Below are 27,991 nucleotides of genomic sequence, written 5' to 3'. Positions count from 1 at the left end.
GGGCCACGAGGAAGCCGTAGTTGATCCTACGATAGTTACTGGTACGTTTCTCCTCGATAATTTATATGCATGCATATTATTCGATAGTGAAGCAGATAGAAGCTTCGTAAGCCAGAAATTTGTTCATTTACTTAAACGAAAACCACGTACACTAGAGGAATCATTCACGGTAGAAATGGCAAACGGGAAAACGGAAAGTACTAACTACATATACGTAGGTTGTACTCTAACTATTGATGGTCATTCTTTCCAAATAGACCTCATACCGGTCTTAATTAAAAGCTTTGACGTCATAATCGGCATGGATTGGTTAAGTCATTGTCGCACCGACATCATGTGCTTTGAGAAAGTAGATCGTCTTAACCTCCCTAACAACAAAACTCTAGTTATCTACGTCGACAAATCTAGTACGAACCTTCGAATCATTTCGTCTATCCAAGCCCAAAAGTGCCTTCGTAAGGAATATCATTCATTCCTTGCACACATCGTAGTTACGAGTCAAGAAGTAAAGGAAATTTGGAAGACTCCAGAAGTACGCGACTTTCCCGACATCTTTCCAGAAGAACTACCGGGACTGCCACCGCAACGCCAAGTCGAGTTCAAAATCGACTTAGTGCTAGGGGCTACGCCAGTAGCCAAATCTCCTTATCGTCTGGCACAAGCAGAGATGCAGGAGCTTTCCTGTCAGCTTAACGAACTTCTCAAAAAGGGATTCATTAGGCCAAGCTTCTCACCATAGGGAGAACCAGTCTTGTTCGTCAAGAAGAAAGACGGATCGTTTCGAATGTGCATCGACTACAGGGAACTCAACAAGCTTACCATTAAAAATCGTTATCCCCTACCCCGAATTGACGACTTATGTGATCAACTTCAAGGAGAGAATTACTTCTCGAAGATAGATTTACGATCTGGGTATCACCGATTACGAGTGTTAGAGGAGGATGTTCCCAAGACAGTCATCCAAACTCGTTATGAACACTACGAGTTTGTAGTGATACCGTTCGGATTAACCAATGCACCAGCTGTATTCATGGACCTGATGAATAGGGTGTGTCGTCCTTACTTAGATAAGTTCGTTATCGTCTTCATCTATGACATACTTATCTACTCCCGAAGTAAGGAGGAGCATAGTCAACACCTACGAAAAGTCTTAGAAACATTACGAACGGAGAAGCTCTATGCGAAGTACTCCAAATGCGAGTTTTGAATTCGAAGAGTCGAATTCTTGGGCCACGTCGTTAGCGAAAAGGGAATACATGTGGACCCTTCCAAAATTAAGGCTATTGAGAACTAGTCAGCACCGAAGACACCTACAGAAATTCATCAATTTCTAGGTCTCGCTGGCTACTACCGCAGGTTCATACTGAACTTCTCTAGTATCGCGAAACCACTTACTACGCTGACCCAAAAAGGCTTGGCATTTGACTGGGAAAAGAAACAAGAGAAGGCATTCCAAATGCTGAAGCGAGCCTTATGCACCGCACCAATACTATCCCTCCCAGAAGGAATAGAAGACTTCATTGTCTATTGCGATGCATCCAACCAAGGGCTCAGATGTGTTCTGATGCAACGAGGTAAGGTCATCGCATATGCCTCGAGACATTTGAAGACTCACGAGGTCAATTACACCACACATGGTCTTGAGTTAGGAGCAGTTGTGTTTGCCCTGAAGATCTGGAGACATTATCTGTATGGTACAAAAAGCACTATCTTTACAGACCACAAGAGCCTTCAACACATCTTCGATCAGAACGAGCTCAATATGAGACAACGACGGTGGGTCGAGCTACTCAATGACTATGAATGCGAAATTCATTATTATCCCAGCAAGGCCAATGTAGTAGCAGACGCCCTAAGTCGGAAACAATATTATGGTCGTAGAGTCAAATCGTTGACTATGACAATCCATTCACACTTGTCCACACAAATTAAGGAGGCTCAGCTTGACGCTTTGAAACCTAAAAATGTGGCAAGCGAATCCCTGAGAGGAATGGATAAGAACCTTGAAAGCAAGGGTGGCGGAGCGTTATATTTCATGGACCGAATCTGATCATCGATATTCCGTTCACCCGAGTTCAGATAAGATGTATGTGGATCTTAAAAGATTATACTGGTTGCCTAACATGAAAGCAGAGATTGCTACCTTCGTGAGTAAATGCCTTACTTGCGCAAAGGTTAAGGTCGAATACCAGAAACCGTCCGGTTTACTTCAGCAACTAGAGATACTTGACTGGAAATGGGAGCGGATTACTATGGACTTTATAACCAAGTTGCCCAAGACAATGGGTGGAATTGACACCATTTGGGTCATCGTCGACAGATTGACCAAATCCGCACATTTCCTACCAATCAAAGAGACTGACAATATGGATAAACTAACAAGAACATACATTAGGGAGATCGTACGACTGCATGGTGTTCCCAAATCCATTATCTCCGAGAGAGATAGTAGGTTCACTTCGAGGTTCTAGTAGTCGCTAAAAATTTCCTTTGGGACGAGGCTGCACATGAGTATAGCCTACCATCCACAGACCGACGGACAAAGTGAGAGAACTATACAAACCTTAGAAGATATACTGAGAGCCTGTGTGATTGACTTTGGGAAGACATGGGATACTCATTTACCCCTTGTCGAATTTTCCTACAACAACAGTTATCACACGAGCATAAAGGCTGCTCCATTTGAAGCCCTGTATGGCTGGAAGTGCAGATACCCTCTGTGTTGGGATGAGGTGGGCGACACCCAGTTAGCTAAAGGACAAGTTCCTAACAGCACTCTCACGGGTCCGGAAATCATACGGGAAACGACAGAGAAGATCGTTCAGATCCGTGAACGATTAAAAGCCTCTAGAGACCGTCAGAAAAGATACGTAGACAAGCGAAGGAAACCTTTGGAATTCTAGGTGGGAGACCGAGTCCTTTTGAAAGTCTCACCCTAGAAGGGCTTGATACGGTTCAGAAAGAGTGGAAAGCTAAATCCAAGATACATAGGGCCTTCGAGATTCTTGCTAGAATTGGCCCTGTAGCATACAAACTCAATCTACCGCATGAACTCAGTAACGTACATCCTACTTTCCACGTCTCGAACTTGAAAAAGTCTCTGTCCGACGACACTCTTGTAATCCCACTCGACGAGATCGAGATCAACGGGAGCCTCAACTTCGTGGAAGAACTTGTAGAGATCATGGACCGAGAGGTCAAGCAAGCGAAACAAAGTTGTATCCCGATTGTGAAGGTTCGCTGGAACGCCAAGTGAGAATCTGAATTCACATGGGAGCGCGAGGATCAAATGAAGTTGAAAAATCCTCATCTCTTTACTTAGTTATTTGTAACTACTTATTTGCTTAGACTCTAATTTCGGGACGAAATTCTCTCTAACGGGGGGATGATGTGACAACTGGAAATTTTCATGTTTAATAGATCAATTCTATCAAAGTTAGAGTCATTTTGCTATCTTGTAGCACTATTTAGGGTCTATTGGAGTGTTCTAAACGTAATACAATCAAGATATGAGCTTAGAAATGGGTTAACTCGATGCATATCAATTAAAACCAGGCCAAACACTCCAACACATGGAGTGTGCGGCCACACACCCATTTCAGCCACACTCCTTCATATAAATAGAGCACTTAGTCAATTTTGATCACTTTTCCACTCCTTCAAGGCTAGAACTCGAGATTCTATCAAGTATCATCCAGATATTCATCTTGATCTTCATAAAAGTAAGTAATACTTCCCTTTGATTTGTTGATGCAAGACCTTAACTAGCCTTTCCCCTTGATTTGACCCATGAAAACACCCATTTTGAGTCAAAAACACCAAAAACACCAAGAACACACACTAAGTTTTGGACCATAATCACCCTTTTCAAGCCTCTATAACGTGTACACACTTATCACAACTAGTTATATGCTAAGAACACTTGAAATTGTACATGAAAAACATCATTTTGTATGATCTTCAAGTGTATGTGGCCACACACACCCTTTTTAGGTCCCAAAATGACAACAAATTTCATTTAAGGCTAAGGCATGAAGAATGAAACCTTCCTAGATGTACCTTATAGCTTAAAATCACGTTTTGGCACATTCCATAAGGAGTGTGCGGCCGCACACACACATTTGTTGTGCATTTTGACCATACACTCCCCGGTATAGTCATATACCACTCATATACAATCTTATATGGTTGTAACACTTCATAATAAGTGTTTACTAGTCCCTAAGGTGGTTCCAAATCAATAATTAGTTATTACATACACTAATTGAATACATATATATATATATATATATATATATATATATATATATATGCCATTATATGGTTAATAGGATTTGTTTGTGCTCTAGTCTTCAATTGACACTCAAGTTCCTATATCGATCTTACATTCGACTTATTCATAGACAGGTGAGTTCATACCCCTTAAACAACCTTTTAAATGTTTTTTTATGCTTTTAAATGCTTTTATGGGGAGGAGAATACAAGTTGAATATCATAGTTATTATATCAATCACATGTGATTAATAACTACCAAACGGATAGATTTACGATACTTTCAAACTGTCTTACCAAACAAACTACTTTTAAATCATTTTATAAATTGGCATTGAAAACATTATTGTTTATTGTTTCAAACCCTTTAAATGTGTTACAAAACCTCCTTTTAATTTATGTATTGTTAAAAACCGTATCTATACACTTATGTTGTGAGTATATATATATATATATATATATATATATATATATATATATATATATATATATATATATATATATATATATATATATATATATGTATTTGATAAGGTGGCCGTGGCATCAGTTCCAGCACCTTGTTTAGCAAAGGTGTATAAACATACATGGACACTTCATACTACATTACTAGTAAACTATAATAGGTATAGTTTAGGAGATACTACTTACTATTCCTAGTACAATTGGAACATACAAGAGTCAGTTCATTCATGAGTCTATACAAATGTACTACATACTATATGAAGAGATACTATTACATACTATATGAAGAGATACTATTACATACAATATGATGAGATACTATTACATATTATAGGAGTAGATACTATTATATAGGTATGGGACTAACCATTCTACACCCAGCTGTTAGCTACAGAGGGAACATGCACATCGACGGATGTCTACGGTTAATACTATTCGGCAAGTTACCCTACCATGTTTATCCTAGTACCAAAGGATAATATTCCAATGATTGTATTATTTTCCCTTTTACTTTTATTTTGTGACATATTCACTTAAACGATGAGGTAGACTATATATTTTGATAATAATAGTTACATGGGGAAAAACCTTCATTCATAAGGAGAAGCAAACCTCCAAAACTATCGGGTCTTGGTAGAAGACTACTTTTTATACTAGTAGGAAATATGGGATTTTCTAGGGTTTTCACACTTATATGAACTTTTTCATCAAACAATTACAAGTCTTTTCATTACAGTTTTACAAATCAAAGACACTAAAATACTTACGAATTCACCAGCTTAAATGCTGATCTATGCTTTCAATATAACTTGTATTCTCAGGTCATTAGTAGACAAATGTACTAAAATTATATATTTAATGCAATAAATGATGTTTGTTTACTTGTTTACTATTATTGTGTTGTGATACTATACATGACGTCCTCCGCTCCAGAACGTTTCCGCCGTTGTCGGTTTTGGGGTGTGACATACGAGGTGATGCAGCTATCTTTCACGACGTAAACAGTTATGTTCACGATGTGAACTTGTCTTGGACAACCTATAAATAGCAAGTCTGACCCTTACCCTCCTTACACCAAAATTTCATTTCTCCCTATCTCATTTATAGAAGGTGTTCCTTGTCCCGATCCCGATGATCATGAACCGCTGACCGTTTCTCGTTAGATTCTATCAAATCATGCTGCTAGAGTGAGTTTCACGGCCCCACTTTTTAATGTTTTTGAGGAAAATTCATGCTAAATACTATATATATATATATATATATATATATATATATATATATATATATATATATATATATATATATATATAAGTAAATATTATGTTCATATGATAGTATGTTCATATCACATAAATACTTATATTAATAGGGATATAGTTGTTTTGTATCATATATACTTAGAATATATCTAATATTTTGAAATCATACAATTATCTTAAACTTGTCAGCATATTGATATGATGGATTTTACTAATATAGCCCTATAGTTATACTCAGGAGTTCTATATACTTTTGTGTGTTATAACCCAAGAGTTATACTCGGGCATTATATATTCTACGTTGTGTCATAGCATTGGAGTTATACTCAGGAGTTCTATATACTATGTTGTGTTATAGCCTCGGATTTATACTTAGGAGTTATATATACTATGTTACGTTATAGCCCCGGATTATACTTGGGAGTTCTATATAGACTTGTTCAGTATGTTTCTATCATTGGTTTTATGTTAGATAAAAGTTGGTTTTTACTTCAAGTTACAACTTTAGTACTACCTGAGTACTAATTAGGAGTAATGTTTAAGGCAAAGTCTATTAACTTAGGATTTTAGAAACGGATATGCTTTCACTATTAGAACAAACGAAACTCGACTAGTCTACATGAGCTATTTTTCATCGACTACGACTGGAAATCTTAGGGGAAATCCTCTGATCTGTAAACACTAATCCAATGAGAGCGAGGAAGTTGTGTATAGATCTATACAGGATGACACCCACACCCAGGGTTACTAGCTACAACCCAATATTTGGTGGGCGATCAACTTGCACAGTTTATTCTATTTTGATGTTGATGAAGCGTGCATAATCTATTACAAGGTGCGACACTTGTAGCATTAATCAGATGTTTAAAAGTAGTCATATAGTCGTGGTTATGGACTCATGGTAGCACAATTTTACAAACATTATACTTTGTCAGTATACAATTATTAATATTAAGTATAAGTTTCGCAAACACTTATACTCTGAGTTTAAGGAACTTGTAGGTATTCTACATATTCATTAAGTAAACAATTATACCTAGCATACATACTCGTATAGAATTGAAATAAGATTTATAGGTAGCAATTTTACTCGTATAGAATTGAAATAAGATTTATACGTAGTGATTTTACTCGTATAGAATTGAAATAAGATTTATACACAGCAACCTTAGTTTGTATGGGATTATAAACACTTATATTCATAGTATATGAAACTTATAGGTATACTACTTATTTAGTAAGTAAACCATTATACCTAGGATATATACTATATGTTAGAAACAAATATGAGTTAAAACGATATTTTCAAACTATGTCCTATACTTTTGGAACTTGGAAAAAGTACTATTTTTACTCAGAGTAAAAACTTGTGGACTCACCAACTTTAGGTTGATGTATTTTCAAAATGCATGTGTTTTCAGGAACTTGGTTAGCTGGAATGTCACTCGAACAGGGGAAGTTTTACTGTTATTCTTTCTATTCTTATTGAACATATATATGTTAAGACGTGTGCGATAATTCAGATACTATGTAATAATAGTAGTAAACAAGAATAATGTAACTTTCTTTGATCAATAAAGGTATGTAGTTTATAAAATACTATTGCATTGTTCAATGTATGTTTGATAACTGTGATACAAAAATAAAGTTACATAGCTCGGTGTTTCCGCCGCTGGCTGGGGGTGTGACACATGTCTATTGATAAAAGTTGGACTACTAATCCACATCGTCAATCTCCCGAGTACCAGCTACGATTTGACTCTTTTGTCAGGGGATCCATGTTACACCTAGAATGTAAAGGTGAAATTAGATGTCCGTGGGAGCAATGTGATAATCGTTACTTCATGGATCCAAAAGAAATGAGACGTCATGTTCGTATATATGGTTTCAGTCGGTCATAAGAAATGTTGATATATCATAGTGAACCTTTAATTCCTCTTGTTATGGATGTCGTATCGCCGAGTAACGAGATGAATAATATTATTGACGATGTTATATGCGAGTCACGAGAAAATGATACCAACCTCGATGAAGGAACCTCGAATACAGGGGGTAGCGGTGTCGATGATGATTTTGAATAGTTATTAGAGGCAATCAAAACCATGTTATGTCCTAGTTGTACGTTTTCTTTCCTTGGTTTTTTAGCAAAGGTAATGCATATCAAGGTCAAGAACAAATGGACTGATAGTTCATTTGATCAACTCCTTGAGTTGTTGCATTCATCATTTCCACAAGAGAACAAGATTCCCCATTCATATTATTTAGCCAAAATGAAAATGAAGCAGTTAGTTTTGGGGTATGAGTCAATACATGTGTGCAAAAACAATTGTTTTCTCTTTGGAAGGAACACAACTCATTACAAATTTTTCTCGTTTGTAAATAGTCGGTGGATTGATAAAAACACCAAGGGTAAGAAGGTCGCTCATAAGGTGTTACGGTACTCTCTAGTGACCTCTAGACAACAACATTTGTATTGTTCAAGGTACACTTCCAAAAATATGATATGGCATAGTACCGGGAGATCAGAAGATGGTGTGATGTGTCATCCTGTTCATGGAGAGTCTTGGCAAAATTTTGATGTAGATTACCCAAACTTCTCGAGTGAACCTCACAACGTACGCCTAGGGCTGGAATCTGATGGCTTTAATCCATTTGGTAACATGTGTAATCTGTATAGTACGTGTCCGGTTGTATTCACAATATACAATCTGCAACCATGGCTTTGTATGAAAGAGTCATCATTCAGGTTGGCCTTGTTGATTACCAGCCTTAAAGCACCTGGAAAGGAAATAGATGTTTTCCTTAGGTCGTTAGTGGAAGAACTTAAGTTTTTGTGGCACTCGGGCATACATATTAAAGACGCAGCGACAAACACATTCTTCACAATGAAAGCTATGTTCTAAAGGACAATAAATAACTTTCCAGCTCGTAGTAGTTTATCGGGTTGGAGCGAACAAGGGTATAGAACATGCCTGACTTGTAATGAAGACACTCCCTTGTTCTGTGCAGTAAATAAAGTATTTTATATCAGTCATCGTCGGTTCTTAGATGCTAACGATCCATTAAGGACGAGTTTGAAATTTAATGAGGAAATTCAGACAAGACCCGCTCGGACACACTTTACTGATGAATACATCCAAGAGCAACTATGTCGTGTACTACATCATAAACTCGGTAAACATCCTAAGACTCTCAAGGAAAACATGGATCGGCAAGGATTCGAGTTGAACTGGTCGAAACGTAGCATATTTTCAAACTCGAGTATTGGTCTTCTCTATAGCTGAAGCACAAAATAGATGTGATGTATGTCTAGAAACATGTGGGTGAGAGTCTTTTGGGTACCTCTATGATGAATGATAAGAGTAAAGTCACATCAAATTCGCAAGAGGACTTGAGAAATCTGAATATCTGGCATAATCAATTGTTGAAAAAAAAAAGGTAACAAGTTCACTAGACCACATGCAAGCTACTCATTCAAGAAACCTAACCGCAAAATCTTTTGTTAATTTATAAGAGATGTTAAATTGCCAGATGGGTTTGGACCTAACAGCAGTAAAAAGTGGTAGATAATGTTGCTAATGTTATTGGTTTGAAATCTCATGACTATCACATTCTTATGCAATGTTTGATACTGATTGGAGTTAGAGCGTTATTGAACAAAGAAACTTCTACAACAATTTTAGATGTTTGTATGTTTTTCAAGAAAATTTGCTCTGGAACACTAAAGGTGGAAGATATGAGGAAAGCAATAAAAGACATTATTAGAATCTAGTGCAAGTTAGAGTTGACTTATCCTCCAGCGTTTTTCGACATTATGATTCATTTAGTTTTTCATTTACCTGATGAAGCCATTGCTGGAGTCCTGGTATGTATGAGATGGATGTATCCGTTTGAAAGGTATATGAAAAAATTAAAAGCTATTGTCAGAAATAAGGCGAGGTCAGAAGGTTGTATAGCTGAAGGTTATGTTGCTGAAGAAGCTTTGTCAATGAAAGAAACAAAGTATTGGATGTTTGAGTCCAAGTGTTGACCGGCCAGCGCAACGCAAGACAAACATCTTCATATAAGGGAAAAACGTAATATATAATGGTTTATATTGAATAGTTGTCAAGAAGTCAGACAATATATCGAGTAAGTGTTCTTATTTTTAATTAACTTTTATTGTTTATTGTTACTTTTTTCCATTCATCAATTATATATTTATATATATATATATGTGTGTGTGTGTGTGTTTGTCATCAATATAGAAAATTCAAATCTAAATATCCTGAAAGTGAAGAATATACCGAATTTCCCAACTGGGTTCTTGAAAAGGTAATAATATTTAACAAACAAATATGTTTTATCAATATAACGAATCAAGAATACATAACACATCAACATATGTTTAATAGGTTTTTCAAATGGAAAAAAGAAAAGTCTTTTGAATTCAACAAAGAGTTGTTAGTCCTTTCAATGGGTTCACAAATGGATGTTTATACTTACACCGCTTGCAGAGTCAATGGTGTTAGGTTTATGGTACTTAGTCATGATGCACAACGCAAAACGCAAAACTATGGGGCTCTAGCGATGGGTGAGAAGGGAGATAAATATTGTTGCCAATTAGAAGAGATTATGGAGGTGCAATATCCATCTAATTATTCGACTGTAATATTTCGGTGCAAGTGGTTCGATACAAGAGATATTCCTGATGATAATTTTATAAGTACCAACACAGAACAAGAAGCTTATCAAGATGATCAACTCATATATGCTTTACAATCCAAACAAGTGTTCTACATCTACTAGCCTATTAATCATCGAAGAAACCAAAACAACAACGCTCATTGTTTCGTTGAGAATGTTAAGCTTTGAAGTATTTGGGATCTACCGTCCGACAATGCTCATGTCCAAAATGCTTACAGTGAGTCTGTCCAAAATGTCAACAATGTGGAGGCTGAAAATGTTGGCGTAGTTCAAAACAACTCTTCATTTGGAGCTAGACTTTTTATCGACTTCTCACAATACTTTCAAAACAATGTTGATGTAGCTCAAAAAGATGATGATTATGATGATGAGGATGATATTGAAGTACCTCCGCCAACTGGTAGAGTCGATATTGTTTCCGAGGAAGATACTGATTATGATAATGAAGATTTTGATTATGATACAGATGAAGAAGACATTAAAGTATATGATGGATATTCTGATTAAAAAAATCAAATGTTTTTTTTTTGAAATAGAAACTTTTATTCATATTGTTTGTCTAACTTTTATTTATGTTGTTTGTCTATATTGTATGTCTTATAATTTTGCAAGGTGACTAAATTTTATTCATATTGTATTTCTATATTGTAGATTTTTTAATTTTAAAGGCTACAGATGAGGTTTAATTAGGCGATAATCTTTGCCATGATGGCTGATGTTATCGGCCTTGGATATGGAGGTGATGGAGTCGGGGATCCACCACCTCCAGTAGGCTTTGGTCGTGGTCAGTACAAATAGGATGGTAAGTTTTATTATGATATATATATATATATATATATATATATATATATATATATATATATATATATATATATATATTAGCTATTTTTCTTAATTTATTATAATTTATCGCGACTAATATTTTTAATTGTATTTTTTCATCCGGGCTTCCAAAAAATAGAAGGGGCTTATAAAAAAACATTGACTTAGGAAAGTGGATACATGCAAACAAGGGAAAGCCAGTAGATTTAGATTTCAAAAGGGAGATCACATATTCCCATGCCGGGAAGCCTGCTAATTGGTTTACACTTTCAATCGGGAGGTATTTGTGGAACAATATCCCTTTCAACATATATGGTTGAAACAATGTTTACCCCGCTTTAAGGAATTCAACAGTCGTGCATCTAATGGTAAGCTCGATAATATTTTAAGTTTAGTTGTGATTATTATTTAATTAACTAACATTTTTGTATTTGTTGAATAAGTTTGATTTGGATAAGGTTAACTTTGTTATGGATCATTAATTTGAATCTTGCAAAAGTTACAGAGGCCGAAAAAGTAAAGTCCATTCTCATTTTAAGCAAATCGCGGGGGGGGGGGGGGGGGGGGGGGGGGGTCTGATGGTATCCCAGTGAAATAAAACAACCCCCCAAGGGTATGCCACCTGAAAATTGGGCGAAGGCAGTCGAACATTTTCAAACGCTCGAATTTTTAAGGCGTTCGGCTTCAAACAAAGAAGTCTGTGCAAAACAACTAGTTGTAAACAGAGGGGGGGGGGGGGTCAAGCTTGTACAACGATGCATGTTTCAAAGAAATAAGTTATGATATATTTAATCTAATTTGTAATGTTAAATAGGATATCACTCAAATCGAATCATTTCGTAAGGCTAATTCTAATCGCCAAGGGTTATTTTATAGTCTTGTAGTCGAGCAACAATACATAAGTGGTTAATTTGTATTTTAATATAAGTGTTCATAGTGTCAAAGGTATTTATTAATATAATTTTTATGATGTTTATCGTTTTTAAAAAATATATATAATGCTTTACTCTAGTAGATCATTCAATAAACCCAAGCTTCTTCTATAGCATGCGGTTTAACACCAACTAATATAAGAAAATGTTTTGAAAGAATATTGGGTGTTCGACATGGACATATCGGGCGTAAAACTTTTGATTTCTCAGAATCGCTACTAACAGAAATAAGCATGTAATTAACATAAGAAAGAGTATCATCAAAGACAAATAAAATATTAAGATTAGAACTGGAAGGAATGTCAAAAGATTCAATAAGAGCATATACCTTTGATGTCATAGGAGATTTGTCTGCTCCTATTGACACGAAGCATTTTCCAGTCACATTCTCAGCTCCTGAACTGCCCTCTTTGTACCTTGCATACATTGCGCCATGTGTGGGGTTTCTCATCTCCTCATCGTCGGAACCAAAAGATCAATTCTTGTATGTTCCATCCCCATCAACACTTCCCTTTGCAACAAGGGACAATCCTTTCTTTTTAGATCTCACTTCTTCTAGCCTCTCGACATAATACGCCTCATCTTTGACTTTTTCCTTCTTCTCCTCTCTCTTTCTCAGCATATAATCAACTGCCAGATAGTTTGCACCATTGTAGTAATTGCAGTTGAACCCGAATCATCCTTCAACTTCTTCTCAGCCTTCTCAACAACACCCATATTCTCTTTCTTCTCTTCTTTCAACTCTACTCCCATTCCTTTCGAAGATAAGGAATTTACCTTAAATTCATTGTTATTCTTGTACTTAGTATTAAACGGCTTCTTAAAGAACCTCTTAATTTTGTTGATGGAATAATATGCCACAGCCTTATCCTCTAAATTCACAAGAAAAACTTCATCTTCATAATCAACCTTCTCGGCCACATCATTCTCAGATTCTTTTACAGATACCTTCAACATCAATGCAAGAGGACCTCCGAGATTCATCTTCCCCTCTTCAGCTATCTCATTAATTTCACTCTCATGAGCTTTGAGTACATTGTAAAGATCTCCCAATGAGTAGCCATCAAAGCTTTGTTGTGTTTTGATCATTAAACTGGTGTTTCTCCATTCCTTTTGAAGTCCCATCAACAACGTAAGATTGTATTTGAGATTTGATCGTGTAACTCCATAACGATTACACTTGAATATCAGTTCATTCAAGCGATTGTAGTAGAGTTTGATGGTTTCACCATCCTTTTGCTTAAATTCACCAAGTTCAAGTAGACACTTCTTCACTGAGCTCTTCCTCCTCTTCTCGCTTGTCTGGTACTTCTCTTTCAAAGTATCCTAGATCTCTTTTGCTGATTTGCATCCCCGAAAATAATTGTAAACCACCGGTGGAAGAGCACCACGAAGTTCACGCAAACACCTTTTATCATTCGTTTTTTGTTTATCATCTTGCAAACCAACATCAGTAGAAGAACATGTCGTTCCAATTTGTTATAGCCTTCCTGGACAGTAATTACCACTCGTAACACATCACCATAGATCCTCGTCAATACCGTTGATGTAGTCTTCCATGCGATCTACCCATTGCTCATAGTATTCTAGAATTAACATAGAATTAACATAGGAATTTTAGTAGACGATTAAAGAAGATGGGAAAATCCATACATTGTGTTCATGTTGAAATTCATCATTATTGTACGGACTGAAATGATGATAAGATTCAAAAAATGAAATCTAACAGATGATTCTTTCAGAAATAGATCAAAGAACACTTGATTTATCAAACTAAACGCAGAATCGAATCAAATCAATTGATTAGATCATGTTTTCTTAACCAAAAGTGCAGAAATCTTTTGAATCAGAAATAGTGATTCGAAACTTCTAAAAACGATGAGAAAACTAGAAAATGACTGAATGAATCCTACTCTGATACCAAATGAAGTTTTTTTAATCGAGTATTATCAATGAAATCAATAAGAGAATGAATTAAGAACAAAGAGGTAAATAGAATCTGTTTGGCACTTTGATTACGTCTAAAAGAGTATAGGAATAACAAACAGTACAAGCGCTCAAGCTCTCAAAAAGTACTATCGACTCATATACTTTCCCTATTTATATGGACATACAGACGCGTACAGAAAATACATAAGGACTAGACAAGAGAGCTTCGACCTCTAACAATTACTTATGTAATACATACATTCGAAATACGTCACAACGACTTCCACACTAACCATGTGTAACTATCATCGACACCTCACTACATACTTCGACCCTTACAACCTCTTTAGAAGATCAAGCAAGAAGCATTTAGTGCTTGTATAAATGTACATGGATAACAGTATCTTTGGATCAACATAACAAGTCATGGTAGACGACTTTACAAAGCTTATGACTAACAAATCCCAAATGAGTATGAATAGATAGATTAGTTTCTTTCTAGGATTTCAAATCAAGCAAGTACCTTAAAGAATCTTCATTCATCTAGAGAAATACACGAACGAGCTATTAAAAAAATATTCAGTGGAAAATTATTCATCAACCAAGGTACCAATGACCTTCCGTTACAAAATCTCAGATGATCCCATTGGAGAATCAGTTGATCAACAGATTTACCAAGAAAGCATTGGTTCTTTGTTATTGCTTACCGCAAGTACACCACATATTGTCTTCCCAACAGGCTTGTGTGCTAGGTCTCAGGCTGATCCCAAGGTATTTCATCTGGCCACAGTTAAAGCATATTTTTAGATATCTTAAATGAATCAAAGCCTTAGAACTATGGTACCCATTAGGAAATGACTTCATTTTTTCGTCTTTCACAGATGCCGACCACAAATGATGTAGATTGGATTGTAAAAGTATATATAGGGATGTTCATTCCTCTACGAAAGATTGGTAAGTTAGTCATCCAATAAACAAAATTTTGTATCATTATCCACCACATAAGTTGAATACATCGCAACAATGAGTTGTTGTTCGCAAGTCTTATGGATGAAAACCCAACTCACTGACTAGGGCTATAAAATGCTCTGCATACCCATCTACTATGATACTGATACGAACATTTCACATAAAGACTCAAAAATAACACCTAAGAACTGCAAACTGCAAGACATAACAAATCTGACCAACTAAAAATGTATATTAGAGGAGTCAGAACCAACTCAGTGGCTTCTAAGTATTGTATCAAGCAGTCTGAACTTCAATGAATTAGACTCATTTTTTGACCCGACTCAGTAATAAACATATCAAACAATCTCTAACTTGATTATTATTTTTCTTGAAGATAATCCACGTGAGAAACAAGATATTTTACCTCCGCTTTTTTAACATCGATACATTACATACAATTTACCTCACACCTCGCTAAAACACACTAAAATGATGATTCTTTTACATCAAAATACAGTTGCATTCCAACTACACTAAAAATATATTTTAACAATATTATAATAAGATAACATTTTCTTAATTATTATATAATTCTATTCAACTTATCTAACACACTTTATTGAATAAATTAATAAAAATAAATAAAAAGTGATTTGGTGATCGATGAGATGCACCGCTAAATATGGTGTTCAAATTTATCTCACAAAAATGGCGGCTACTATGTCGGACGATTGAAACGAATTTAGACGTAATTCCTATCATTTTACCGGCCAGTTTGAGTTGGCCACTAAGTTAATGATCATAGATCAAAAAATTAAATATTACGATGATGAGAGTGAAATAATTAACATGCTTGTTGTTGATAATAATAGCTATTATAGAAAATAAAGACTCTTAGCAGTTTGCTTTTATAATTTTTGTGTGTTTATAAAACATGAATTATGATTTTACGTTTTACTAATAAGAAAAAAATAAAAGTAATGCATTATCTCCGACATTTAAAATTTGAAATACACTATGGGGCCTATCCTACTATACATATTTTCTATAAATGGTTAATGATCACGTGGATTATTACAAGCCCAAACAGGTATAGGTGATGATCTAGTCCATTTTCACCTCAAAAATCAGCATTCGTCTTGAAACGGTTTGAATCAAACCAATGAAGTTTAATTATAGCCTCACTTTTATCCCGATATATATATATATATATATATATATATATATATATATATATATATATATATATATATATATATATATATATATATATATATATATATATATTATGAGTGAGACACATATATTACATTAGTTCAATTTAAAAAAAATATATGAAATTCTAAACATTTAAGAAAATTTAAACTTATAAAAAAAATAGAAAAATATTGAATTATTAAAATTAAATTGTTTGTTTTTCTTTTAAATTAAACAAATAATTTAGATAAATAAACAAATGAAACTTTAATTTAGAAAATTAGAAATTAGAAAGAAATCAATTAATGAAATTGATATGCATTTATTATTACATTTATTTGATTTTATTACATTTAATATTATATAGAAATTAACAAAATGAAAAAAAAAACCACAAAATGTCATGTGGAAAAAATTAATTGAAATTAACCACAAAATGACATATGATCAAATTAATTAGAATGTGACATGTGTCAAAAAATTCTTTATTTATTGGGGAAGATATATATATATATATATATATATACATATATATATATATATATATATATATATATATATATATATATATATATATATATATATATATATATCTTCCCCAATAAATAAAGAATTTTTTACTTTGTTGGCTATTGTTAGTATTTTCAACTTTAGTTTTAAGTTAATACTCTAAATGAATGTCTTTATATCTTTTTGGGCTATAAAAAGATGTGTTTCTAATTATATATATATATATATATATATATATATATATATATATATATATATATATATATATATATATATATATATTAAAATTCTTCTATCTTATCTACAGTAAACTTTGGCTTTTTTTGGCAGATTTCGTCCTTGATTGATTTAGGTTGGGCAGTTTATGTCATTTTCTCCATTCTTTGTCCACACGTGTTGTGATTCTCAATCCACCGCTTGAGTTGTCCAATGGTTTTGCTCCACCGAGGTCACCGTTTCTCTTTTAGTTCTCATCTATCTTCTCCATTTCTTTCATGTTTTTGTCGCAGAGGCTTTTGCTTCTACTCTACACTCAACAAGAATCACCTACCCTTCTATGAAATTAGGTGTTCGTGATTCCTCCATCATAAAAAAAATAACCCATCGCCTCTCTTCGTCTCCTTCATTCTCGATTTTCCATTTCGGCTGCTCAGATGAATGGATTGGGGTGAGTGGATGTCGTTTTTCCTCTCTTGCATCTTCTACATTTTTTTCTTCTTCCCACGACTTCTCTTTTATTAAATTAACTGAGTTGGGTTTCTTCCACATAGTAGGACCACCATGAACGATCGACCATTACCACGAGTTGTGGTCGTGTGTACCACAGCCTGGATTTTCAAGATCCTGCCGAAGCCCTTGCCGATAACATTTTCCACCTGAAGGGTCGATTCATCGAAGGTTGTGGCTTCTTCCCTATTTTTCTTTAGTTTTAATTATTATTATTATTTTAATCAGCAATTGAAACATTAATTTCGTATTCAATTTTCAGATTTTTATATATCTGAACCCTGACATTTTTTATTGTTAAGGTAATTAGGGCAATCATGGAGAGACTACATGCATACATGTGTATGCATGTGTGTATCTATGTATGTTGATGTTAGTTTATTACTAAAATGTATAACATTGGATTTTGATTTATGTTTGGATTAGGCTTGTCATACAAAGGCAGAATATGAAGAATATGGGGCAACCATATGCCGAATATATCCTGTTTTCAAGGGATATGTAGGTGTTTAGGTGCTTCTTTTTAAAAGTATAGATTTTTGTGTAGGTACTTATACTTGAGTAAATTTGTAAGAGTGAGTGAAGCTTCAGATGCGTTACTGCACCTCATAATCGATCAGGTAACTTTTTTATAAAATCATTTTTGGACGTTTCTTTTAACTCATTTGCAAATAACAAGAGTTCGATTAATATATAAATATTTTTAGTATATATTTACTTTGGCTTTTATTGGATTTTTTATCAACATTGGTGACATTAGAGGGGAGGCCATCCCAATTTATGCCAAAAGTTAAACATGTATTCTTTTTAATATTTTAATATAGTTTATAACATTTATGGTCACATTTGCCCCTCAACAATTTCAGGCTTGAGTTCATTGATTATTTTTTAACTCAAATTTTGTGCTTTTTAATGTTGAAATTGATTGGGCAGTTCCTTGCAAACAACTTTATTTCATTTTTTAAAGGTGTTTTGAAGAAGAAAGATGGATTGAAATTAAAGACAAAAATTGGGAATCCCATCATTGAGGAAGTTAATTAATGGGGCAGTTGCACGGGTACTTTCGAGAACATATGTTGTTGGTCCATTAGAGACTATAAGAACTCATTTGATGGTAGGGAGTGACAAAAATTTTCAAGATTTTATGCTGACTAAAGGTTGGACTACCCTCTTTAGGGGCAATTTGGTCAATTTCATTCGTGTTGCTGCCAGCAAATCCATTGAGGTACAACTTTTTCTTTTTCTGTTTAATCTTCATTTGGTTTGGGTTAACTAATTACTTTTTTTTTATATTTTTTAGCTTCTTAGGTGTCACTCTTGCTTGCTATTGACTTCTGAAAATTGAATATGATTAGTATGCTTATTGAATTTTGAACTGATTATAGTTATAAATTTCCGAACCAATTACCATTGCTTGTGGATAAAAATGTTCTTTCGATTCCATTCTTTCACTAGGTGTCCATTTTGGTATTGCAAAAGTATGAATATACTATATTGGCATCGGCCATTAGTGAAGTATTATCATCATTAGCAGCAGAAGACAAGTCAAACATGCCTTCATTGATCCTTCCTTTCATTCTAGACACATCAAAGACTAAGCTGGAAAGAAAATACTCATCAAATGAATGTGTTTATGGCATCCAAATCGGCCACTACCAAGTGACCTATGAAGCCTCTTTTAGTATATGAAAAGTAAGGTCTCATCGATTTTATACTACTGCTACTACTTATTTTTCAATTTATTACCAAATTATGCATGCAGAAATTGGTAAGGAATCCAATTTGTTTCATAAAGTTGCAAAAAGCGCCACACTAATTTTTTAGAAAGACAGTTAACCGTTCATAAGCTTTAACACTAACTGAATATCATAAACTTTATAATACTACCATATGCATTTAAGATAATGAAATGACTAATTAATTTTTATAACCAAAAGTAATAACCTCCATGTAAGCTCATTAAAATGTCAAAACAGACAACTACACTGCAATATACAACGGTGAGAATTTGACCATTTTACCCTCAGTATTTATAAGCTTTTTTGTTTTTTTGGCCTGTTGACTGTAACTAACTCTGGAACGTATTATTAGCATTTATAAAGGCCCTCCACCAACCTACAATGCAAAACTTTCTGATTTTAGGTTGGCTAAAGATGGACCGATATGTTAAAAGCCATGTGTCTACAAATGTTATGGGTACCCAAGGTTATTTTGGCAATGCATTGACAAAAACTATCAATCTATGAAGGTGCCAGTTCGGTATCCTCAACATCTTTATGTAGTTAACATATATCTGCCTATATTAGGGGCTTTATCTGTTAAGCTCATTAACTTAAAATCAAAAGATTCATTTGTTTGTAAATATGTATTTATGGAAACTTTTATGATATGTAATTTTTTTATATTATTTGTAGTATATATTCTCATGTCTTTAACTTTATGACAGATGTCTTTTGCAAAACTGGTAAAACAAAAGATGGAATTCAAATACCTTTGATTTCATGTGATTCAAAAATTTTTAAACAGTGGCTTTCCAGTCAATATTCGATACCTGGCCTCAATCAGCCGAGGTGGCAGTCTCTGGGTAAAGGGAAGATGGCAGGTTCATGTTCACCATTTAAAAGATATTGGAAAAAAGACATTCAGTTATAACATTGTACTTTTATAGTTCCTTTTTGTAAATGGGTGAATTGTAGACAATAACAACATACTTTACTGTGTAGCTACCAATTGAAGCAATGTGCTATACGTTCATACAAAAACGACACCTTCCAACCCCCGCAACGCGGGGGGCACATTTCTAGTTGTAGAATCAAGAATGTTGGCCACTGTTAGTGTTTTCCGGTTTCAAATGCTTTAAAAAATATTAATGTATTAGTTTTAAAGTCAAATTATCAAATTACATGGACTGTAAATAATTTAATAATTAATATGTTATCAAATATTTAAATTATCAAACGGTAGTGGTTATAGGCTATTAGTCTATTAATATTCAGATGTTTGTTTTGGGAGATATAAAAACGGTTTTGGTTTTTTTTCTTTTTTATGTTTACGGAATAAGATGTGGATCAAAAGTTTTTTCTTATGTTTTTAGTCTTTATAAAAAAATTGTTTGTCTTCTAAGTCTTCTATAAAAAATGGTGGTGTTGGTGTTGGTGGTGGAGGGGGTGGTGGCGGAGGCGGAAGTGATGGCAGAGGATGTGGTGGAGGCTGCAGCGGCGGTGGTGGTAGGGGTGGCGGGGGTGGGTGTTAGCTCATATGTTATTAGCCGACATGTATACGAGCTCTTTTGCCTTTGGCGCATTAGGGTTTGGTTCTTAGCTAATATTTATTTTCCCTCTTTTTTATTGTAGATCTTAAGCCTTTCTATCAAGGGTTTTATTATCATGGTATTAGAGTGGAGGTTTGATATGTTGTTAGAAATGGTATTAGAGTGGAGGTTTGATATGTTGTTAGAAGGTTTTGTAGCAGTCATCTGTGGCGTAGATCGATTTATGATTTGATTTCTGTTATTTGACTCCTGTTTGTTCGATTTGTTGCTTCTGCTAGTTTGTTGTTGTTGTTGTTGTTCTCTGATTGTTTTTCTATTGTTGTTTTTGTTTTTGTTGTGTTTATCAATCTATTACTAACGTGATTGGAAAAGATGATTCTCGTCATTCAATCAATACTAGATTAGATGAAAAGAATTACATGTATTGGAGTTGTAACACCCGTAAATTTGGGCTAGGCAATAAAGTTATTATAAGCCATAATAATGAATTTTAAATAGGGATTATTTAGGATAAATAATATTAACCAAAGTATAGTATATGTGACTAGGATTTCGTACATATAAAGAACGCTCAAATCCGACTTCAAGCAAAGAAGTTACGACCTTCCAAAGGTTCGCGTTCGAACAACATATCGTAAATAGTAAGTTAGAGATAGGTTGTTTATTAGCCTTAGTAATCTAAACAAAAGTCGTAGATATCTTAAAAGCAAATCCGTGCATATAGATATCATCTAAATCTGACTTCGTAAGAGAAAGTTAGGATTTTTAGAGGTTTCAGTATAGCAGTATACGACTCAGACACCGAAGTAGAAATCAGTTGATTGTTAGGAAAAACAATCTAAATGAGGGTTGAAGATCTCGTCCATATGGTTCCGTCGATATAAAGACATTCAGGAACGGGTATCATATGAGTAAGATGAATTTTTAACTGGCTTTAACAATCTAAGCCTATTAAAAATATAACATTAAAAATAAAGTCAAAATTAGCCGACGGAGTCTAAACAAAAGTTATAGATCTCGTCGACAGCTTTTCGGAGATAATGAACATCGAAAGTGAGAGAACGATACAAACCTTAGAAGATATGCTGAGAGCCTATGTGATTGACTTTGGAAAGGCATGGGATATCCATTTACCCCTTGTCGAATTTTCATACAACAATAGTTATCATACAAGCATAAAGGCTGCTCCATTTGAAGCCCTCTATGGCCGTAAGTGCAGGTCCCCTCTGTGCTGGACTGAAGTTGGCGACACACAGTTAGCTAAAGGACGAGTTCCTAAAAGCACTCTCATCGGTCCGGAAATCATACGGGAAACGACAGAGAAGATCGTTCAGATTCGTGAACGGTTGAAAGCCTCTAGAGACCGACAGAAAAGCTACGCTGACCAAAGGAGGAAACTTTTGGAATTCTAGGTAGGAGACCACGTTCTATTGAAGGTCTCACCGTGGAACGGCTTAATACGCTTTGTAAAGCGTGGAAAGCTAAACCCAAGATACGTAGGGCCTTTCGAGATTCTCGCCAGAATCGGCCTTGTAGCTTACAAGCTTAATCTACCACGTGAACTTAGTAACATACATCCAACCTTCCATGTCTCGAACTTGAAAAAGTGTCTGTCCAATGAGACTCTTGTTATTCCACTCGATGAGATCGAGATCAACGAGAGCCTCAACTTTGTGGAAGAACCGGTAGAAATCATGGACCGAGAGGTCAAACAAACGAAACAAAGTCGCATACCCATCATGAAGGTTCGTTGGAACGCCAAGCGAGGACCTGAATTCACATGGGACGTGAAGATCAGATGAAACAAAAGTACCCTCATCTTTTTCTCTGATTCACAAGTATCTTTATTACTTTAAATTTTGGGACGAAATTCCCTCTAACGGGGGGATGATGTGACAACCCGATATTTCAATTCTATGTAATGACCTAAAAAGTCAAGTATTGTAACCACTTTTGATATAATGAAATTAACTTTGAAAAAAAATGTCCAAAAATCTCAAATTAATTACCTACTATGTTAGATGACATTAAACCGTGATCGTACGTAAAAAGAACGCCCAAACCTGACTTCGTATAAATAAGTTATGATTTTTCCAAGTTCGGCTTAGCGACAGACAACTAAAAACTCGAAACGGAGATCGAGCGACTTTTGGCCGGAATGACCTAAATGAGAATCGAAGATCTCGTTAATGGTTTTACAACGATAAAAAGTCTGGCAAAAACAGACGTCAGATAATGAAGTTATGAATTTCTAACGATATTTTCTTACCGCGACCTTTTAAAAATAAATAAAAAAAATAATTTCAAAATTTGCCAACGGAATCTAAACGAAAGTTGTAGAGCGTAGTCTCACCTACGCGTGGATATAAAGAACGTCGAAAACGGAGTTCATATGAAGAAGATATGAATAGTTTATTAAATAAATAAAATATAAATTTTATTATTTAATCTCGGTATTATCCGAAGGAGGAGTCACCAGGCCGATCCGAGTTACGCCCAGCGTACTCGAGGTCGAGGCCTCGGATCGTCCACATCGCCCATATGCGAGGCTATACCCGTCCCATCCAAAGCTCCGAGGCAGTCGAAGAGGCGGTCACGCATGACGCACGCGTATGCCCAACATACCGAGGCGGTTCCCACCCCTTATAAAAGGGATGCGAGGGTTCCGAAGAATGTGCTCAATTTCTCTCAACTTTCTTACGTTTTTGCCTCGTTTTCCATGCACGTACTATCCCGAAGCCCCGGTTTCCTTGCTCAAGTCCCAAAGGTCGTTTGTACTCCCGAGATTCCTGAGAATCCCGAGAAAATCCGCTTTCTCGAGTCGAAATTCTGCTCGGTTTTCATCTCACCTTCTCCGATCTTTCAAGTGAGTTCATACCCCTATATCCACACTTTAAAATGTTTTATAAATGTTTTTAGATGCTTTTAGGGGGGAATACAAGTAAATCACACGATTATTATCGGGTATTTTATAAAGTTTCATTATACACTATTTATCAACGGAATCATATGTGATTTATAACTATTATAAGGAAACTTTCATATGAAAATATATCACGGTAAACAGCTTTTGAAGAAGGGACGCTGCGGCGCCAGTTAAAATTCATATTTTTGGCATCATATTGTAATTGGTTTTGAACGTGTACCTTTTAACAATGTAAAACTTTCAATTATATTTATGATGGTTATATTGCTTTCTTTACTATGTATTCATTTGTTACGTTACCACATGAAGTCATCCGCTCCCGAACGATTCCGTCGTTCCGGTTTGGGGGTGTAACATTATTTGTGCCCAAGGTTGCAGAAATCGCTCGGCGGTAGCTTGGCGGTGGACTGGGGTCAAGGGATTAATAAGTTAGGCGATGATTAATTGGGGACCATTAATGATTAAAAAAAGGTATTAAAAATTAATAAATATAACATTTATCCTAGGAATATAAATAAATAACTTAACAAATAATAAATATGTAATACATAATTTATTTTTCTTTTCAATTTGTAACTTTCTTCTCTTAAGTATTTTCTCAAACACTTGACATGATAGTTAAGTTATTTCATAACAAACCCAAAACATATGAATAAAATTGAGCATTGTTAAGATATCCCACAAACTAAACTAACAATATACAGGTCTCGTGAAAACAGAACTCAAAAACAAAGTTATTGATAAGAATTCCAGCTCCCACGAAACACACCACACATCACAAAACCCATCACCTATGTTTGCTATTTGTTATGTAACTTTAATGCTATTCTGTATCCACACTTTTATTGTTTGATCAGACTTGGAATCTTGCTTCCAGGAATTGCAAAGCAGGGAGTCAGAATTAACATTACATTGTCGCAGGGAGTCGGAACCAGGAGACAATAGGTTGTGATGGGTTTTAGCCATATGAACATTCATATGTGCACATACAAACCCTAATGCTTGGATCTAGCTTTCTCTAATTGAACATGCATTGAATCCAAGACTTCTAATGGAAATTCTAGCATAATAACAATAAGAAATCAAAATTAGAAGATTACCTTGAATCACTTGCTTGATCTTCTTGTCCTTGGAGCTTTAGAGTCACAAGTGTCACTCCTCTAATGGCTTACAAACACCAACTAGCAAGAGGATGATTATAGAGAGAGAGGAGGGGAGGAAGAAATCGGCCAGGGTTTCTTCTTAAGCATAGGTGCCTATTTTCCTTGACCCCTAGGGTCTATTTATACTAGTGAGGCTCCTAGGGTTTCACCCTTAAACCCTAATTGGATAACTTAGGCCCTAAGAAATCCAATTCCCCTCATGATAAGCCTTGGACGAATTCTAGGCCTATCCTAAGCCTCAAAACCGTCAACCCCTTGTCCATAAGGGATTATAGCCCAAAGTACAACTATCATACAATTGACAGTTTATGCCCTTCTATTTAATTAATCTCTTTAAGTCACCAAATTAATTCCTAATTAATTTATGACTTATATTAATCAAATAACAATATTATTATTCCTTATATTATTCTCATAATATATTAATAATATTTGTTCTCTCATTATAAATCATCCTGTCAAGTTGCTATGGTGAAGGCAACCCAAAAGGACCATGCACAACCGGGTCAAATACTTGCCTAATATAGTTGTAGCCTTATACACTATTCCAACAGTCTCCCACTTGGATAAGTCTAGTAACTATATATACAAGTATAATCCGATTAGCAATCGTAGCTCTCAAAGACGCTGTCAAACTCTGATCTTATCAATCTTGTCCTTTAGATAAGGGATCGTACAGTCCTCTGTTTCGATATCATGCAGACATTTATATGGAACCAATTGTCTAGCATTTGGTTTCTTGATCTCAGATTTATTCGACATAGAACTTAATCGAACACATCAATTTAGTTATGACCGAGCCTGGCACATAAGTCAAATCAAATCATCGAGCGGCCGAGATATCGCTTTTAGCCTCTTAGGATAAAAGTAACAGATAAACTTCGACTTATATGCATTTACTTATTCATTAATTGATCATACACAACAATGCGTTTTATAACATCAATTTACTGATGCGGTTTCGCATTATCAATGTACAACCAACTAACAAATAACAAACCATATATCTAGGTTTTAAGACCATATGATATTATCGTCTTGCGATCACCCTTTTAATCACATTCCATAAGGTGATTCCAGCAAGCGCGGGTTTGTTCCAATGCTCAAAACTAGTTCATAAGCACTCATGAACGTTGCAGCAAACTTTTTCTATGTCTAATACCATTTAGACAATCTACATACCAATTCATGACAATCTTCATTCATATCTACTTCCAAAATATGAACGATTGTGGATTGTTTGAATAATTCGTTTATTCTAAATAAATTCAATTATTCGGGAAGTCAAAACATGCAAAATGAAACAATAGTTAAATATTTAACATAAGACAGTAACTTTACTTATAAATAATACTCCTTTATTTATTTATCAAATGTTAAATTAGATTTATCTATTACAAGTTTCTAAAACCATCTAATCTAATCTAAGCGGATCTGCTGGGTTATCTTCTGATGATATCCTCCTTACCACGAGGTATCCTTCTTCTACTTGATGTCTAATGAAGTGATATTTTCTGTCGATATGACGAGATCTACCATGATCTCTCGGTTCCTTGGTCAAGGCAACCGCTCCTTCATTATCATAGAAAATCTCCATAGGCTCCTTGATGGTAGGCACAACTCCAAGATCACCAATGAAGTTCTTTAACCATATTTCCTCCTTCGACGCTTTGCTTGCTGCAATGTACTCTGATTCGCACATTGAATCAGCTACGGTTTCCTGCTTAAAACTTTTCCAAGTTACTGCTCCTCCATTAAGGGTAAAGACCCAGCCTGACTGCGAACGGTAGTTGTCCCTATCAGTTTGAAAGCTGGCGTCACTATACCCTCGCACCTTTAAGTCATCACTCCCTCTGAGGACAAAAAACCATTCATTTGTCCTCCGAAGCTATTTAAGGATATTTTTGACCGTAATCCAATGGGCTCTTCCAGGGTTCCCTTGATATCTACTAACCATGCTCAAAGCAAAGGCTACATCAGGGCGAGTACAAGTCATAGCATACATGATTGAGCCAACTGCGGAAGCGTATGGTACTCGGCTCATTTCTGTTATCTCGACTTCGGTACTCGGACTTTGAGTCTTACTCAACTTGGCATTACTTTGTATCGGTAATTCTCCATTCTTAGAGTTTTCCATACTAAAACGTTTTAGTACTTTATCTAAGTAAGTGTTCTGACTAAGTCCTATTAGTCTCTTACTTCGCTCTCTCACTATCCTTATTCCCAAGATATAGGAAACTTCTCCGAGGTCCTTCATAGCGAAGCACTTCCCGAGCCAGGACTTTACTTCCTGCAGAGTTGGGATGTCGTTTCCTATGAGCAGTATGTCATCGACATACAAAACAAGAAAGCTAACTATGCTCCCACTGGCTTTGACATATACACACGATTCATCTTCGCTTCGTACAAATCCAAACTCTTTGACTTTCTCATCGAAGCAAAGATTCCATCTGCGAGATGCTTGCTTAAGTCCATAGATGGACTTCTCAAGCTTACACACTCTATTCGGATGCTTCGGATCAACAAAACCCTCTGGCTGAGCCATGTAAACATCCTCAGCCAATTTCCCATTAAGGAAAGCGGTCTTGACATCCATTTGCCAAATTTCATAATCATGAAATGCAGCAATAGCTAGCATCACTCTAATAGATTTTATCTTCGCAACTGGTGAGCAGGTCTCATCATAGTCAACTCCAGGAGTTTGAGTAAAGCCCTTCGCAGCCAATCGCGCCTTATATGTGTGTACATTTCCATCCACGTCGGTCTTCTTCTTGAAGATCCATTTGCACCCAACGGTCTTACATCCGGGCACATTATCAACCAAATTCCAAACTTGGTTGTCATACATGGACTGGATCTCGCTGTCCATTGCCTCTTTCCAT

The 27,991-nt window shown here is 35.3% G+C and overlaps 1 long non-coding RNA gene across 1 annotated transcript; it reads left to right on the top strand.

The window, feature by feature from the left end:
* Positions 1-17,542: 17,542 nt before the first annotated feature.
* Positions 17,543-19,489, top strand: LOC145094696 (uncharacterized). Its single transcript, XR_013703496.1, has 3 exons — positions 17,543-17,690; positions 17,794-18,974; positions 19,205-19,489. It is a non-coding gene; the product is annotated as an uncharacterized LOC145094696 (long non-coding RNA).
* Positions 19,490-27,991: the final 8,502 nt, after the last annotated feature.

Source organism: Lactuca serriola, chromosome 3 (genome assembly GCF_051521515.1).
Source record: "Lactuca serriola cultivar US96UC23 chromosome 3, Lser_US96UC23_V15, whole genome shotgun sequence".
Lineage (NCBI taxonomy): Eukaryota > Viridiplantae > Streptophyta > Magnoliopsida > Asterales > Asteraceae > Lactuca > Lactuca serriola.
Note: the sequence above shows the minus strand (reverse complement) of the source record. Positions and strands in the feature narration are given on the sequence as shown.